Source organism: Triturus cristatus, chromosome 5_1 (genome assembly GCF_964204655.1).
Source record: "Triturus cristatus chromosome 5_1, aTriCri1.1, whole genome shotgun sequence".
Classification (NCBI taxonomy): Eukaryota; Metazoa; Chordata; class Amphibia; order Caudata; family Salamandridae; genus Triturus; species Triturus cristatus.
In genome coordinates, this window is record NC_140587.1 from 647,922,985 (window position 1) to 647,942,296 (window position 19,312).

The 19,312-nt window shown below is 47.5% G+C and overlaps 1 protein-coding gene across 1 annotated transcript in view; it reads right to left on the bottom strand.

Annotated features, from left to right (window-relative positions):
- TGS1 (trimethylguanosine synthase 1) overlaps nucleotides 1-19,312 on the bottom strand; it is a 255,651-nt gene that overhangs the window by 83,913 nt on the left and 152,426 nt on the right. The gene's annotated exons all lie outside the window — the stretch shown is intronic.

Sequence of the window (19,312 nt, forward strand, 5' to 3'; positions counted from 1 at the left end):
AAATAGGCAGCTCAAAGCTAGAAAGATGAAACGTAAGACCAGGCCAAAATGGGATCCAAGAACAGCGATTATCATGGGAATACAGCATATAACAAAAGAACAAGTTATTTACCTTTGGTAACGCCTCATCTGTGGAGATTATCTAGCTGCCAATTCCTTTCTTTAGAATATTCCCTCGGTGCCAGACTTGTTTCAGAGATTTCTGAGCAGCATCCGTGCGTGCTGGTAGGTGGTATCGTTTGGCTACGATTCAGCATCATCCACGGCAGATGGGACTTTAGCGTTACCTACACATGCCAACCTAAGCACGCTGACATCAGTTTCTTTTTGCAACATTCCATGCCAACAGCACAGAACTGACAAACTGTGCATTTTTAAGGCCCTTAGAAGGGTGACTCTTACACTGTAATCAGTTCATAGAGCAGGGTGGATCGGTAAGGAATCTGCAGCTAAATAGAGTCTGTACCAGATAATGCGTTGCCGAAGCCAAGTAATTGTTCATCTGATAGAGACTTCTAGCTACAGATTCCTTACCTTAGAATAGATACCCAGGCAATACCTCGCGGAGGTGGGTCTGCAAAACAGATTTTATACTAAAAAGCCCTACATGACCTAACTGGCAAAGTGCCCTTCATGACGGACCTGACTATCCAGGGAATAGTGCTTGGTAAACATGTGCAGATATGTCCACATTGCTGACTGACAGAAGTCAAAGACAGAAACTCCACAAGCTAATGCAGTGGTCTCAGCCTTGGTTCTGGTGGAATGAGCATGCAAGCCCTTAGGAGTTACTGCTTGGCCAATGCGTAGCAAAATCTTTAAGCAGAGCACTATCCATTTGAGATGGTCTGTTTCTGCACGGCCTTTCTTTTCTTGGCTCCTATATATCCTCCAAAGAGTTGACTGTCTCTCTCTGGTACGATGAAGATAGAATGACAATGGTCTTTTTGGGTCCAGACGATGGAGTCTCCCTTAATTTTTAGAAGGGTGAGGTGGAGCAAATAAGGTAGGCAAGGTGATGTTTTGGCCTACATGAAAGGATGTCACTACCTTTGGAAGAAAAGAGGCATGTGTTTTAGGAAACAGCATGTCTGGGTAAAAGATGGTATGAGGAGGGTGCACAGAGAAAGCCTGCAGTCCACTGACAATCCTGGGCGATGTACCGGCTACTAGGAAAGCTGTCTTGATGGTTAGCAAACAGAGTGGACAGTTGTGCAGCAGCTCGAAGGGTGCACACATCAAAAAGGTCAAGACTAGGTTTAAATCCCACTGGAGCATGATGAATGGCTTTTGAGGAAACATATGTTGGAGACCTTTGAGGAACTTAGTCACAAAAGGTGACTTGAACAAAGAAAGTTTGTCTGGCAACCACAGAAATTCCAAAATGGCTGATAGGTAACTCTTAACTGTGCCCAAAGCAGAGTCCTGCTGGGCCAAACACTGAAAAAATAACAAGACTTGAGAGAACGGTGTAGAGACAGGGTCTATGTGCTTGGATGCATACCATGCCACAAATTTGTCAAAACAGCCGGCGTATACTATCTTGCTGGACGGACGCTTGGCTGCCAAAATAACATCACAGACTTCTGAAGGAAGGTCGAAAGCTGTGAGCTGTCGCCGTTCAATCTTTATACATGAAAGCAGATGGTATGCAGGTTCGGGGTGAGAACCCTCCCTGGTTGCTGTGACAGAAGAACCTCCTGAAGAGGCAGTCTAACTGGAGGACTGATGCTCATGCTTCATAGCTCAGGATATCAGAATCTCTGTGCCCATTCCGGAGCCATAAGAATGAGTTGGTAAGAAGTTGTTTGACCATCTTGAGAAATCTGGGCAGGAGTTGTGTCAGCGGAAAGGTGTACAGGAGGCCGGAGCTCCACTCTAGACGAAGAGAGTCTCGGAGGGAGAGCAACCATGGAAACTCCAGCACGCAGAACTGCTGACATTCCGCTTTCTCAGCAGTGTGAACAGATCTAAACAAGGCTCTCCCAATCTTGAAAGAGACTTTGCACCGCCTCCTGATAGAGACGCATTTGAGATCCGCAGGGCATCGAAGGCTGAGTTTGTCCACCTTGCGTTTCAGAGAGCCCACCAGGTGTTGAACCATCAAGGATGAGCCCTGACGTTCCAGCCATGTCTAGAGATGCGAAGCCTCTTCACAAATTGGTCTGCGATTTCACCCTGCTGGTAGCAGTTCCACATGGTGGTGGTGTGGTCCTTGAACACCTGCACCAGCCTTCCTCTTAACGAGGGTAGAAAGGTTTTCAATGCCAATCCGATCACCCAAAGCTCCAACAAGTTGATGTGAAGTCCGGATTCCCGCAGAGACCAAAGTTCTCTCAACTCCACCTCTCCCAGATGGCCACCCCATCCCTGGAGTGGCGTGTCTGTTACTATCGTTAGCTCTGGTTGAGGAAGGGGGGAGGGGTCTGCTACCTACCGAATCGCTGTTCATTAGCCACCACTGCAGATCTTTTGCAGTTTTGTCCGAGATCTGGACCACATCGAAGGGATTCTTCTGATGCTGTGCCCACTGGAACTTCAGGTCCTATTGCGGAGCCCACATATGCCAAAGGGCATGTGTGACTAGCAGGATGTAGGAGGCCATGAGGCCAAACAGCATCAGAATCAGCCTCACAAAAATCCGGGATAGAGGCTGAAACATCAGTGTCATTGCCTGAATATCCTGTCTTTCCACTCCGAGGGATAGGCCCAAAACTGCACAGTGCCCAGAACGGTTCAGATGAAAGGGTATGCCTGGAAAGGATTCAGATGTGGCTTTAACACGTTGATAGTGAACCTCAGTGAGTGGAGTTTGGCCGTAGTCTGGAGGTGTGATATGACAGCCTGGGGTGAGCTGGCCTTCACCAACTAATCGCCCGCTTCCAACAGCCAATCATCGAGGGAGGGAAAGATTGGAACCCCCAACCTTCGCAGATGTGCTGCAATTACCGCCATCATCATGAACATCTGAGGGGCACTGGTAAGGCGAAAGGGGAGCACGGCAAATTGAAAGTGCTTGTGGTCCACTGCGAACTGCAGGTAACAACTGTGGGCAGGTAGGAAAGGGATGTGGAAATGAGTGTCCTGCAAGTCCAACTCCACCAACCAATCTCGAAGGTCCATGGCAGACAGGAGCTGAGCTAGGGTGAGCATCTTGAACTTCTCCTTATTCAGAAAGAAGTTGAGAAGGCACAGTTCTAGGACAAGACAGAGGCCTCTGTCCTTCTTGGGCACAAGAATGTAGAGGAAATAGCAACCACAACCTACTTCTGATGCCAGCATCCTCTCGATGGTTCCCTTGGCCAAGACAGCCAACACTACCTGATGGAGAAAGGAGAGATGGTCCTCTGTCAGCAGGTCGTAAGTGGGAGGCATGGGTGGAAGGTTGACTAGAAATAGCCCTTTTGGACTATTTGTAAAACCCACTTGTCAGATGTTATCGCTTGCGAGTGTTGCAGGTGGTGGCATACCCTGTCCCCCACTGGGTGTCCATGTTGGTATGAGGGCAAACTAAAGGTGTTCAGAGGCTGCCATGGGAGTGATGGACTGGTGTGACCTCTGGAGGCCCCACATTGTATGTGGGAACCATGACCTTAGCCTCAAAAAAGCCTGGGAAGCCTGTTGCCTTTGGTGGCAAGGTGGGAAAGAGCGCGACTGGGGGCCCCTTCCATTGCCACAAAAGGGGCGGAAGGCAGACTGGGGTTTATGAGGGGCCATGGATAGGCCCAAAGACCTGGCAGGATCTCTATTATCCTTACAGTGCTCCAGCATTGCATCAGCCTTCTCAGCAAATATCCGATAGCCAACAAAGGACATGTCAATAAGCGAAACTTGAGATCTCCCGAAAAGCCAGACAATGCGATCGCTCTGCCCAGCAAGTTGGTCTTATCGAGTCCGCATGTGATGGTGAACTTCAAGCATCTCTGCCATCTGTAATTGCCTGTAAAAGTATAGCTCAGGACTCGGTGGAGGCAACTCTCAGTTGAAGCACCTCCGTCAAAACATCAAGACGTAGGTCCAAGACCTCAGCCGTCCTTCACACCAACAAAGCAAATGAGGCACCCTCCTCTGTAGCCACAGTAGGGGGAGGGACCAAGCCAATGTCTGGTGTGGTGTCTGTGAAACTGGCTCATGCCAGTGGATTATACTATTTGTCCTCTGTGTCACCTGGGACATGCTGGTATCCTTAAGGGTCATCAGATCCCTCCCATTCGTCACCCTCTCCAAGTCTGTCAAATGAAAAAGGGACTGGCTCCAATTCGAAGGGCATGGCCCTGGCCGGTCTCGGAGTCAGATGGGTAGGATGATGTGGTATCAGCAGTGCCAGGAGCATTGGTACCAGAGCAGGCACCGGGGAACGCTGAGGTCTTGTGATGGTGCTTCTCCAGCACCGGATCCAAGGGGTTCAAATGGCACCAAGGGCGGACTTGCCGGCAGGAATCCAGTGGGGGCCCCTCCAGAACCCGTGGTGCCCAAAGGCGTTTCACATGGGTCGGGTCACCCAAATATGTGGTGCATAGCCTTATAAAACACTTAGTTTGGCAAGGTCCCTCTGGCTCTGGGAAATTCAGGGAGGTGACGAGCAGACCCTGGCATGGGCTCCGCGGAGGAGCAAGGCCTAGAGTGCTGAAGCTCCTGCACCTTGTCGGAGGACTTGAACACGGGCGGTGAAGTCGAGGACCTGTTTGACTTCCTAAGTGACTTACCCGACTCTTGGATCAAGATGACGATCATTGGGAGTGACACCGCAAGGGGTCCCAGGACCTTCCGTGTAACCGGTATCGTGAGCGTGATGGGAGTAGTTCGGCGGTGGGCAGTTTGAGGAAATGCTACCTCTGCACCTTTTAGTGCTTAGCAGTCCTCACAAGTCTTGGAGTCGTGGTCCGCCTCCAAGCCTCAAAAGACCAACCAAGTGTGGGTTTGGCACATATATCCGCCTGTGACAGGCACCATATGGTTTGAACCCGTAGGTTTCTTGTGTGACATTTTCAGCACACCAGAAGATGAAAAATCTTAAAAAAGCATTGGCAAAAATTTGAGAAAAGTTCAGTGGGTAGCTCTCTCGGATCTACATTGACTGCCGCAGAAAGAAAATAACGGACGTCAGCGCACTGGAGAGGCACCCATATAGGCACCATGCACGTCACTTCTGGCGTGGCACCACCTACCGGTGCAGAGGGCTACTGCTCGAAAATCTCTGGATCCAGTCTGACAGCTGGGGAATATTTGAAGGTAAGGAATCTGTGGATAGAAGTCTGTATCAGATCAAAGTTTTGTTTAACAAAACCTCACACTATTTAACACTAATAGAGTCCAGTGTTCGAAGATAAGGCTGCATGGGAAAGAAATACCCATGTTTTTACACCGATTTTCTTTGTTCCTATTGGATTGAGTCTCACTGGCGGCTCGTTTATAATGGGAGTTGGAGCTCCGCCCTCCCAATTATAATCACGGGTCTTGAATTATCAGAGAATGGGTAATAAAATTAAAAAGTTGTCTTGGACAGGGGCTCATAAATTATCTCTCGCCTAGGGCCCCCAAAATTCTTAAGATGACACTACTTCTGCAAAACCCAGGGTGGTAAGTCATCCACTGAGGTCATTCTACAGTTCCTAAAGTGCTGTGGCGCTCCTTCCTCCTGTTGGAAATAGGACATCGCCGATGCATTTGTGAAACAGGAATGAACAAGGGTCTGGAGATTCTACAGAGACATACAAGTCCAAGAGAAAATTAATTCCAAAGAGCCTGAAATATTCCAACAGCCATTTTAATTGAATTATGCTTTCATGAATATTTATAACTTTCTAGCTTTGCACGGGCAGTCTGCACTCTCAGCCTCAATGTGCCTCCTTACCTAATCTTAGCCTATGTCATTTTTCTTTCAACTAGCTGACAGTCTTCTTTCCTGTTTTTCAAGGGCTTTACTACGATTTTGTGGAAATGTATTTGTGAGTCATTTTTTACATAGAACGTTACTGTTTTGGTCTGTTCTTGAGCACCTTATTTACCACGAGGGCCAATCGTGCCTACTAATAGTAACAGATATTTGAAGGAAAGCTACAAACACATTAATTATTTTAGGAGCATTATTACAGTTTGTGAAGACTGCTGTTGCACATATTTGTTATGTGGGATGAACTTTAGATTACTCTCTCGCTGTGGTATTTGTAGTATGTTTGGAGAGCAGTCTCTTTGGTTTTACCGGATAAAGGCACTACTGAAAGAAAAACACAGGAAATGCATCTATTCTATTTTTACGAGGATGACCACATTCCTAAAGACTGTACGTGTTGGTAGTATGTGATAAAATAATTGCACATCGGAGATGAGAAGCATACAATTAAGAAGGGCTTTGAACTAGGAGAGTTTGGGGTGGCTCCTTCCAAAAATGTTTTAAAATGTTCACCGCAATATTTAATATAACAGACTTTGCTGGCTTGGGCACCTTGCCATGAAAGTCTCTAGAGAGCTCCATTCACCCCTTGGCATGCTCCCCCCTGAACCTCTTGCACCCCTCCAGTTCTCAGCACGGCGTACTGCACTGAGGAGGGCAAGTTATATTTGGAGTATGTAGAAGTGCCTTAAAAGCACCACATGGAAGAGCATTTGGTAGAGGCATTAGATTCACATGTAGAGGACTCAATGAATCGTGCTTTGATTAAGGCTTTGCACCCCTTTACTCAGCCATTGGCACTTTATGGTAAACATGTGTTGGGAGGTCCCGCAGGGGATTCCTTTGCACAGGGCTTGAATATGAGTGAACCGGACTTCACCCGTGATGTTGTTTCTAAGAGTTCCTTCTCAGCAGGGGTGTTGTCGCAGATAGTGTCTTGGGTCCTTCGGGACCACAGCTATGGGAGCTCCATTTCACAAGGCACACTGGGTAGCTCCACGATTTCCACCCATTGGGTGGAAGATGTGTCCTCTCCATCTTCTCCTACCTCTTCTGACTCAGAGGAAGATCAGACTAAGCAATGTCCCATTATGCAAAACCCATTATGCTACGTCGGAGGTTCCGACCAACAAGAATCTCCTTTTTGATCCTAGAAATATAGCACATCCCATATCAACTGAATAGGTGCCCTGCATGGAAGTTGCACATTATGTGCAGGATAATATACGTCAGGATTTTATGCGGGACGTGAGCAATACTTTAAGGTCAGAATGTCCCCGACCCGCTCTTCGGGCAAAGTAACTGATAAACCTGAGCTAGAGCCTGGCTACATTTCTAAAGAAATTTGTGAAGGATCCTAAGAAAGGACGATGCAGGGCCTTGCGCGGGTGCCAAGACAAACTGAATGTTTCTGGATACCCTCAAGAAAATATTAGATTTAGCGGTCCAACTTAAGGATGCCAATTCTCAACTTGACCCTAATGAGATTCTTGAATAGGCGCAAAGAGCACACTGTTTCTTAGGCAACGCTAACTGAGCCTTGTCTACTGAGAGAAGCAAATCCTTCCACATGAGGATTGATCTTCAACTTGCAGATTTAGCCTCTATGGAGGCGGGATCCCTAGTCAATGGCTTACTTTTTGGAGACAAATTTGCAAAAGATTGGGCAAATACATGTCCATCTTTTCCGCCCTGGATAAAGCTCAGTCCTCTTTGAAGAACGTTTTCAATAGTGGCCTGTTTGTCAGGGCTGGACGCTTCAGGGGTCAGGCACCTGGCCAAGGATTCTACCAGGCTTCGCTGGGAAATGCACCTAGAGGAAGAGGTGGCACTCCACGTTCCAACTTCTACCCCACCCGCAATAGAGGAGGCTGGGGTTATGCCCTATGAGGAGGTTAAAAGGGAAGATATAACACCCGATATACCACCTACTCAGGTAAAGATTTTTCAATCCTCGGACATTATGGTGGTGGGGGAGGGACGGATAAGGCTGTTCATACACAATTGGAAGGTGCTTACTCAGGATCCATTGGAGTTGCAGACTGTTCAGAGTTTCCAACTGAAGTTTCACTCCTACCCTCACCAGGGGAATCAACTGGCTCCTATCCATTTTTCCCCAAACAGAGAACAATTTCATAGACTACAAAGTATCTTCTCTAGTGCAGCAAGGGGCGATAACAGAATCGACCCCTCACCCGCACGGTTTTGTCAGCACAATCTTTTTGGTCCAGAGGAAAGATCAGGGTTTCCGCTCATTTCTGAATTTCAAAGAATTCAATCCATGGACAGTGTATCGCCATTTCAAGATTTTAGGAGATCTTTTGCAAGAGGGAGACTGGATGGTTCGTCTCCACCTGAAAGCCGCTTATGTAGCAGTTACTATATTTACCCCCCTCGCAGATTTCTTCAGTTGCAGTGGTCCGAGTTTACCGCCATGCCATTTGACCGGTCTTCAGCTCATTGGTGTTTCACCAAGTTACTTCGACTGGTGGCTCAGAACCTTTGGGAACGGGGGTTTCGGCTGATCATATACTTAGATGACATTCTGGTCATGGCACAGGGTAAGGACTTGGTCCTTCTTTATCTCTCTTGGACGATCCAGCTCCTTCAGGATCTGGGGTTCGTCATCAACTCGGAAAAGTTGATTGTGATTCTCTCTCAGAAGAAGGAGTTCCTGGGGTTTCAGGTGGATTTATCCTGGCCCGGCTGTTGCTTCCATTGAAAAAGCAGACTTCCATCAAGAAGGAGTTGAGGAGAGCACTTGCCTCTCCGACTATATCCTTAGGGATCTTGGCTCGTCTTGTAAGACTTTTGGCTTCCTCCATTCAAGCTATATTTCTGGGCCCCCTTCATCATTGGGCCTTCGGCATTTGGAGATAATGCAACTTCGCAGAGGTTTAGCTTATTCGGAACAGATTGTTCTGTCGGAGGACAGGACAGCGATGCCCTGGTGGTTGGAGCATATGGACGCCTGCAACAGCAAAGCTATGTTTGCTTTGGTTCCGGAAGTGATAATAGAATCCGATGCTAGACGGTGGTGCTGGGGAGCCCAGGGAGAGACAGGGGGCAGGTGGTCCCCAGAGGAACTACATCTTCATATCAATTGACTGGAACTCCTGGCAGGTTCTTTTGCAATTAGTACCTTTTCTCTACGCAAAACAATTTGTTGCATTCTGTTGAACATGGACAATGCATCAGCAGTCGGATACATCAATGGATTAGGTGGGACGAGATCTCGCCTCCTAGTGGAGATTGAAAGGACTTTTGGCATTACTGCCTTCAACATCGCATATCGGTGACAGCGGAATATTCTCTGGGCAGGTCCAATGAGGTAGCGGACTGGAAATATCGGTTCCAGTGAAACTCCAATAATTGGATGCTTCACCTCAGTATCTTTCAACTTCTGCATTTACGCTGGGGACCCTGTGCAATAGATCTGTTTACTTCCCGCTAAATGCACAACTTCCTCTCTTTTAAGGTTGGAGACCAGATCCACAGGTGATCAGTTCAGATGCCCTTTTCCAGTCTTGGTCGACGGGGCTGCTTTATGCATTTCCCCCGTTCACCATGATTCAGAGTGTACTTGCAATGGTGAGTCAACAGCTGATGGAGTTAGTTCTGATAACCTCTAGTTGAAAGGCACAATCATGGTTCTCAGTGACCCAGTATCTGTCCTGTGCACCTCCAGTGCATCTTCCAACTTGCCCGGAACTTCTTGTGGATCTGTTGCGCTTCCCACACCCATTGGTAACTCAGGAGCTATTGGGGCTCATGGCTTGGAGACTTTCAGGCAACACTGTCAAGTGCCTGGAGTTTTGCAAATGCGTTGTTCTTCCTGTCAAAATCTTGGGCCCCCTTTACGCACAAACGTATGAAGCAGCCTGGCGTAGATGGGTTTGTTGGTGTAGTGAGAGGAGTGTGGATCCCGTGGGTTAAGGAATCCATTCGATTGTGAATTTTCTGTCAGATATTGCTAGTCAAGGTCTGGTTTTTTAGGTTGGTGAAAAATTTCTGTTCGGCAATCTCAGCAGGTCAGGGTAGGTGAACATCCACTTGTGTACAAATTGTTATGGGGCATCAGGATGGTCTGTCCACCTCAACCAAAGTATTCCACAGTGTGGGATTTAGTTTTACTTTTCATCAGAGATTGGCCTGCGAAAACAATTATTGGCAAAACTCTGATGTGAGGGCCCTGGATCTAACAGGTAGAGTACTTACTCCTTCAGGGGTGTTGTTTACTAACTCTAGACGTACCAAAACTGATTTCAGATGGGTTAGTAACCCTGCTTTTCCACATCATCAGAATTTGTGCTTTGTCAGGTGTCTAAAGTGTTATGAAGACTGTATGCCTGAGTTGCGAAGTGATTGTACAGGAAAAATATTGATTTCTTTGCAGTCTCTTCGGCTACCTTGGCACGTTGGGTTAAAATCTTGTTGTCTGAAGCTGGAATTGATGTCTCCCTTTTCGAAGTGAATTAAGTGATGGGGTGTTTTCCACTGGTACTCGTCGGGAGGACATTATGGTTGCGTTAGATTGGTCTTCTGATTTGACATTTAAAGTATTTTATCATAACCCAATTGTAGATGTTGCATCTAATGTGGTGGCTCAACTTTAAACTAGCATAATCCAAAGCCTCTGTTGCGGACATAGAATAAAATTAATTCTAGCTATTGCATCAAGAATTTTAAATTCTATTAAGGACACGGAGCAGAGAATTATCCCGCCCTAGGATGTGGTATATTGGCATACTGTTATCTGATGGTTTTATGTTTAGGTTGATGCATAGGTATTTATGACATTATAGCAGTACATTTATAGTGACTATTGTATGATTTCTCCTTCGTGTTTGTGAAGAAGTTCACGGAGGAGGGATATTTTGGCTTTTGTTTTCTTTTCAGGCACGGATGCCAAAGCAACTTGAAGCAGTCTGATGTGAGAAGGATGTTCATCTTCGCCTGTGAGAGTGGCCAACGTGGAGTGGACCTGTTGCTGTTCGATTTACATTTCTGCTGGTTCAAGGTTTTAAGGACTTACATTGTTTTTTCACAAAGAAAGAGGTTGTACTAAAGTTAGGTGGACATTTATACTCGGGCATGACCACTGTGATTGGTGGAGAGAAGGAGCTGTGAGGGCTCACGGGTTATGTAGTTTAAAGTTTGATTGGCTACTGTGTTTTCTTAAGTAAAGAAAGAGAAGTATAATCCTTGCCTCTGTGTCCTTAATAGAATAAAAAATGTTCTAGCTATTGCGTCAAGAATTTTCAAGTGCCAATCCTGAGGGCTAATGTCAGTTTCTTACTTATGTCTTTCCATGCTCTCTGACGCAGACTGTGAACAATTACTGGTACCAGTGTACAGATTTCTAACTTGGGACCTTATTAGATGGTAAAAAGAGACCACTCCACAAAACTGGGAGATGGGAGTGTAGTGAGGAATTTGCGCTTACAGAACCAATCAGAAAGTTAACAAATGAACTTTTTTCCCCAGATGGATACTTCAAACTGCAGATTCCTCACTTTTGAATAGATACCAACGCAGTGCCCCAAGATGGAGGATCTGTAAAGGAGGTTTAGAGCAAAATGTCCTGCAGGACCAAACAGGCAAAATGCCCTTGCCGCCAGACATGGCTTTCAAGGCCGTAGCACTTTGTGAACGTGTGTACTTGCGCCCACATGGCAGCCAGACAAAAGTCAACAACAGGAGGTCTGTGTGCCAATGTAGTTGTAGCAGCCAAGGCCATTTTAGAATTAGACTATCAGACCTTCTCGAGACTGCTTCTTGTCCAGTGCATAGCAAATCTTGATGCAGAGAACAGTCTACTTCAACTGGGTCTTCTTTTGCAAAGCCTTCTCTTTCTTCCCTGGGAAACACCACAAAAAGCTGATCATCTACACAGTGTTCCATGGTATGATTAATGTAAAAGCTTAAAGCCCTTTTGGGGACCAGCCAATAGAGCTTCTCCTCCTCTTTCGAGCGGAGAAGTGGGCAAAGAACACAAACAGTATGATTGCTTGCCCAACATGAAAGGGTGTCATTACGTTTTTTTTTTTTATTGGCTTTGCTTTTGGCAAGATTGCCACGCGAGTCCTCAACACCAACTTGCCCTGGAAAAAACTTGTTGTATGGCGTTTGCACTGAAAGGGCCTGAAGTTCACTCATGCGACAAGCTAACTTAAATGCAATGAAGAAAACCGTTGTGAAAGTGAGGCGAAGCAATGAGCACATATCAGCTCGAAGGCTGCACACATGAGAAACATTAAGACCAAATTAAGGTCCAACTCTAGCATCAAAAACATTTTAGGAGGAAACGTGTGTCAAACCTTTTATACACCTCATTGCAATGGGTGATTTGAACAAAGACAGTTGGTTTTGAAAATGTAGAAAGGATCAAAAAAGGCTGACAAATAAGGCCTCCCGAAGTTTAAATTATGCTGGTGTAATTTTGGGAATATCACACTATGCTGGTTATGCGAAATTCCCAACATTACGCCAGTTCACGGAATTATGTGTCATTCAAAGTATGCATTTACTGCGAATGACCATTAGTCGTAAAAATGTACCACAAACCCAAAGGAGCAAAATAACACAAGCAGCTGTTATTCGCAGTGATTTTTCTTTTTAAGGGAGTCCTTCCGCCAAAAATTGATCCAAGAACACTTTTCATGCTAAAAATATAGCTCAAAATAACAGATTTGCATTTCTAGTAATTTCGCATAATTTCACCAAATTTTAATGTAATTACGGAAAAACAAAATACAAAAATTTTGCACACCCCTGAAACTAACCTTTAATAATGCCCACTGCAAGGCCTTGAAAGACAAAGACAAAACAAACTAAAGAACATCAAAGTGCTTGGCTTGCAAACGGCCAGTCTTCCAGATGCCACACTAGGCCACAAATCAATCCCAGCACCCCATATACATGGACTTTGTGTAAGGGGGTGTGGCGGCAAGGATGACAACCATCACCTTAGATAGCATACCAAACACAGTCAATTGCAGCTGCTCAGTCTCCAGAAATGCAGGAGTAGAATGCAGAGGTTCGGGTGTCCTGCTGCTGCAACAGAAGAACCTCTTGAAGTGGAAGCCTTATTGGAAGACAGATGCTCATGCCTATGGGTTCTAGGTACCATTCTCTCCTGGTACAGTAGTCTGGAGCCACTAGGAAGACAATGAACTGGATGTTCCTGATCTTTTTCAGAACTTGTGGCAGGGGCAGGAAGGTCTACAGGAGCCCAGAGTCCCATTCCAGCTAAAACACATATCCTTGCATGGCTTGTTGCTGAAATTCCAATGCGCAGAACGTTTGCCACTGTGTGTTTTCGATGGTGGTCTGAAGATCTAGCCAGGCCTCTCCTCACTGCTGAAAGATGTCCGCACCTCCTTAACATGTAGATGTCCTTCATGACCTGACAGATGCTGCCTGCTTAGCTCATCCACTCTGACATTCAAGGATCCTGCCAATTGGTTTACAGCCATGGAAATGTCTGTATGTTCCAACCAATTCAGAAATGTAGAGCCTCCTGGCACAGTACTCACTTCACCCTGCTGGTTGCAATATCACATGTCCGTAGTGTTATCCATGAGAACCTACACCAGCCTCCCCCTGATCGACAGCAGGAAAGTCTTCAGCGCCATATGAAGGCATGTAACCCCCAACACAGATACAGAGCCGGGTTTCTGTCAGAAACCAGAGTTCTCTGATCTCCACCCAGTCAGACGACCTCCCAAAACCAGTAGGGACGAGTCTGTCATCGTGAATAACTCTGGGTGAGGAAGAGAGTGTGGCCTGCTGCTAAACCGATCGCAGTTAAACAGCTGCCACTGCAAATTGTGTAAAATCTCATCATAAATCTGGGTGGCACCCAATAGATTTTACTGGTATTGGGCCCACTGAAACTTCAGATTACACTGCAGAACCTACATGTGTCACCTGGTATGTTTAATTGGGAACATGCAGGATCCTAGGAGATCAAAAATCTTCAGAATTGCTCTCATTGAGGTCTAGGATACAGGCTGAAATGTCTGAATCATAGTCCAATTGGCCTGGGCTTGTTGCGGTGGAGGGAAGGCCTTGAGCTGCACTGTATCGAGGGAAGCCATAGAGAATGGCAGCTTCTGCAAAGAGGTCGGTGTGACTTCGCTCATTGATTATGAGCCTCAACGATGTTAAGAGGTTCACATTTGTTTGGAAGTGGTCTACCACTGATTGTGGTGAGCACCCCTTAAAAGCCAGTCATCGAGGTTGAAGAAAATTGGAACCCACAACCTCTGAAGGTGTACCATGAGCATTGCCATCAGTTTTGTGAACACTCAAGGGGCGCTGCTGAGGCCAAAAAGGAGTACTGCAAACAAAAAATACTCCTGGACGACCTTGAACCGCAGGTAACGTCTATGAGCTTGCATGGTGGCCATATGAAAATGCACATCCTGCAGATCCAAGGGCACTATCCAGTCCCCAAAGTCCAGAGCAGCCAAGATCTGGGCCAGTGCAAGAAATTTTAATTTGTCCTACCGCAAGAAGGCATTCATGAGTTAAAGGTCCAATATAGGCCAGAGGCCTCCATCCATTTTCGGCACAAGAAATTAATTTGCTTAACAAACCCCTCCTCTTTCCAAGACTTTAACCCTCTTGATCGCACCTTTGAATAGCAGAATGCAGGGGTGCTCCTCTGAAAGTTGGCTGGATGTATAGGGAATATTTGTCGGAGCAAAAGGAAAGGTAGAACATAGCCATGCTAACCAATTTGAATGGACCGCCTATCAGACATGATCGATTATCGTGGGAGGAAATACTAACTATTGCCCCCCACGGGACAGATGTTCACTGATAAGGGCAAACTAAAGCAGCTTGGTGGTGTCCGTTGCCATAGCGGAAGGGGATTGAGAGGGATGACGACTCTGCTGGCCTGGCCACTGCCTACCCGATCCATGGCTCCAGCCTCAAAAGGACTTGGGTGGCTGCTTCAGAGGTGGTGGCGACTGTAGCAGCCTATACACCAGCCCGCTGGAATTGCCTCTGAATTTTCTGAACTGAAATAGGAACTGCCCGACAGGGGCCAAGAGACATAGGCATTGGTCCGTGGCTTTACTGTCCTTAAAACGCATCAGGGCAAAACCAGCTTTTTAATCAAAAAGATGTGAGCCATCAAAGAGCATATCCATGAGAGAGGATTGTATTTCTCCAGAAAATCATGTGGAGTGCATTCACGTGGGACGGAGGAGCACAATACTGGTGCCAACTACTCCTTCCAGGCAATTAGTAGTATCAGGGCTCAGAGTTCTTCTCAGATCGCGACAAGATTTCACTGGCCATGACCCAAAGAGCATGTGACCCAACAAATAGGCTGCATGGCCGATCTCAATGCCAAGCTAATCGAGGTGAACATTAGTTTTCTAAATGCCTAAATACTCTTGGACTCCCTATCCGGAGGAACCGTGGTGAATGAATTTGGGGTCACCTTGCTGGTTGAAGCCTATGAACCGGCTATCTGGGATAGGTTGCCAGCACCCTTTCCTGGTTTGTGGTAGGCATTGTCTGTAACCGCACTGAGGACAGAACCCTGGTAAGCCTGGTCCTGCATGGTTTGAAGTAAGGACATGGTATAATTTTTTGTGAATCCCAGGCTGTGGAGCAGGGAGATTGCAGCTTATGTGCGAGCTAGATATTGCCCTTGCCGGAGCTCTTTATCACCAAATCCCTGAGATAAGGAAACACATGAGTGCCCTTGTTAGATGAGCGGCGTCAGGTACTTGATGAACACCCTTAAGGTGGTGGTGATCCTGAAGGTCAGTACTTTGAATTTACAGTGTTACCCACTTACCACAAAGCACAAGTAGCCACAGTGGGCAGGTTGGATGGGCATGTGAAAACAGGCGTCCTTTAGTCTAACACCGTCATGTAGTCACCTTGCTGGTGCAGAGGAATTACGTCCTGCAGGGTTGTCATATGGAAATGTTCCAAAAGGATGTATTAATTGATGGGCCTGAGGTCTAGGATTGGCCAGATGGAGCCATTCTTTTTGGAAATGATCAAGTAAGGAGAGTAGACACCCTTGCCCCAGTGGTGAGGGAGCACCCTCTCCATTGCACCCTTGAGGAAGAGCACTTCCACCACTTCCTGGAGGGTGGTGTCTACTGACGGCATGTGTGCAGGTGGGATGTTGGGTGGGGTGGTGAGAAGTTCTAGGCAGTAGCTGTGGCGGACCAGTGTGAAAACCAACTGGTTTGAGGTGATTTCTTCTGAGTGCGGGAGGAAATCTTGCTGTCTCTCCCCAACTGGTGATGTGTAATCAAGCGGGAATCAGGGCAAGTTAGTACTTGGAGGTGGAGGACCCTTTACCAAAGTTTCCTCTGCCCCACCCATTGTTGTTATTGTCCCTGTAGGCACATTTGGTATAGCTCCTGCCTGGCTGTTGGTGGAAGGACTGTTGTTGCCTCCGATAGGAGTTTGGCTGGTCAGGGGAAGTGACCTTAGCTCCTCTCTATTTTTTTAATGTTGTTTAGGCTGCTGCCTCCTAAAGAAGCCACTAGCAGCTGGAGTTAGAAGGGCACACATTGATTTTGCAATGTTGGTGCCTTGTTTATCTTCTCCAACATCTCGTCAACCTGTGGCCCAAACAGGTGTCCCCCACGGGAGGTCGGGGAGATGCTGCTGAACCGCCCACTTAAACACCGAGATGCAGATTCAGGAATGACGTCTGAGGAGGATACTGATTTTAAATCCATTAGGAGGCTGTTTCCACAGGATCCAGGGCTTAAAGGATGTCGGTGCTGGAAATGGTTTAGCCCTCTGACACTATCTAATTCCTCCTCTTCCTAAACTATGCAGGGAAAGGTTTAACCAGTTCCTGCATCTCCTCCCACCAGGATGTCATATGGGGAGGGGCTGACCACGCGTCAGTGGGTAACTGCCCCTTTGGCCACCCTTTTTCCTGCTACATCGAGCTTCTTGGTCTCTTTGTTATGCGGCGGGCATTGCCTGTGGCATGAGCAGAGGCCCAATTGTGGGCAGAATGGGAGAAAGAGGGTGCATGTCCTCTGATGTAGGGATGGCTTACATTTATCTTCACCCTGCGTGCCACTGACTTGAAGGGCTCCTTGAATGTCTTTGGGGCAGATTTAAGCATGCCCTTGAGCATGGGTAAAAACTGCACTGACCGCTCTTATTTCAAGAGCTTTTACATGAGGAAGTAATCTTGTGAAAGGGAACTGTGTTGGATGACCTTGTGGTACGATCATCAGGGGGAGATGCCCTGATGAGGGCGTGATCGAGATTTGCATCATTGGGGACGGGGGGGGGGGGGTTGGGTGAACAGTGGGGTGGGTGTGTGTGTGCGCACTATTCAGCCAGCCCTTTTCATCAATTGGCCGGTTGTTGCGTCATTCACATTTTCGTCAGCTCACTTCATCCATTGGTTAACTTCACTGTAACTGATGGCATTATGATCTTTTTTTTTTTTTTTTAATTTTTCAAAAACCTTTATTGACACTTTGCATGGTACAGCAGGATAAACACAACAACGTAACCTGGATTGTAGCCTCGCCTTTCCCAGGCACTCGTCCCCGTACTCTAGTAGGAATGAATGGGGCGCCACCCCTACACAATGGCGACACAGCCACATAAGTTCTTCAATGAGTCCGGACAGGTATAGTATACAGTATTGTCCGTTACCGTTCTCCATCATCCAGCCCCTAGGCAACCCCCCAGGGTTCCCAGAGGTCCCAGCCATCCCGGTACAGACCTACCCCCCCACCTTCCCTTAGAGCATTCTGGTACGGCCATTTCCAGCTTCACTAGCCCCATACCCTCTCGCAGCTGGAAGAGTATATTCAAGCGTCTGTGTCACCCCCGCCTGTCACTGGTCTAGACCGCTGGCGCACTGTCCCGAAGCCCCTGCCCACCTCCCGCCCCCAGTGTGGTGCCTGCATGCTCACTCTCACGTCCTTCCTCCTGTGCCAGCAGGTACGCGGTTAAAGGACCCCATATATCCCTCGGTCGCGACTTTAAAGGGAGAAGATCTGCATAACTATGCATCTGTTCCTGCCATGTAACCATTGAGGCGATCCACTCCTTGAACTTAGGGGCTCTGCCCCTGCCCCATCTACTCGCCACCTGTCTCTTAGCTAAGAGCAGCCCCATCGCCAAGAATTTCTTATATTTAGTATTGACAGTGGTAATCAGCCCCAACAAGGCAAGCAGGGGGCATGGCTGTATCTGCACCCCAAGCATATTGGAGAGACCAGTGAATGTCAACGCCCAAAACTCAGCCACCGCCGGGCAACTCCAGGCCAAATGTTCAAAACCCGCTCCTGCCATCCCACAGCGCACACAGCGATCATCCCCACGTAGACCAAATCTATGCAATTTAGCTGGGGTATAGTACAATCGGTGTAAAAACTTGAAGTGGATAAGTCGCAGCCTATTATTGCATGTGATAGCCATTGTCTGCCTGCAGCTAAAGTCCCATTGCTCGTCCGTCAGCGGGTCAGCCAGTTCCGCATCCCACTCACTCCGGGCCCGGCTGGGGGTGGACGGCTCCGCCTCCTGCGCGTGTACATACAGTAGGGATATAGCATGGCGGGGGGGAGACGCTTGCAAGAAAGCGTGTAGCGGAGCAAATATGACCGGTTCCGCAGGGAACTCCGGGGTCACCGCCCGCACATTTTGCCGAAGTCTGGTATACATAAACAGTTCCAGCACGGTCGGTTCATGTGTGCCAAAAAATTGTTCTCTTGTGCGAAGCTGCCCCTCCAAGTAGAGGTCTCCCCAAGTAATGTATCGCAGAGTATCCAACATTTTCCAACAGATACCCTCCTCCGTCACTCGGAGCAGGGGGTTTCTTGCTAAAACCACCTTGGGCGAATACATCACGGGAGCCCCCAATTTACAAGCTATCCGCTGCCAGGCCCGTACGGTGCAATCCACAGTTGATGGATCCCGCGTCTGCCCTCGCCCCTCCGTGAAGAGGTTACCGGACGGGGGCGTCGGGGACATGTACCCATCCTCGACCGCCAGGTGAGGCATAAAAGGTGGCGGGTGGAACCAGTAAGTGGCAAAATGGGCTTGCGCGCAATAATAATATAGTTCAAAGTCGGGGACTCCAAATCCCCCCAGACGGTACGGCAACACAAGCGTAGCCATGTTCAGTCGCGCCTTCTTCCCACCCTAGATAAGCCGAGTAAGCTGTGATTTCAAGGTAGTAAAAAAGAACCTCCCTGGGTGATAGGGGATATTAACGAATAGATATAATAGTTTCGGCAGCACCACCATTTTAATCAGGGAGATCCGCCCTGCCATAGATAGGGGGAGTCGTAACCATTTGGAGACCGCGTCAGTAATGGTGTCTATGGCTGTTCCATAATTTAGACGCATTAGCGCATCCTTATCTCTAGTAATATGGACGCCCAGATATTTCAA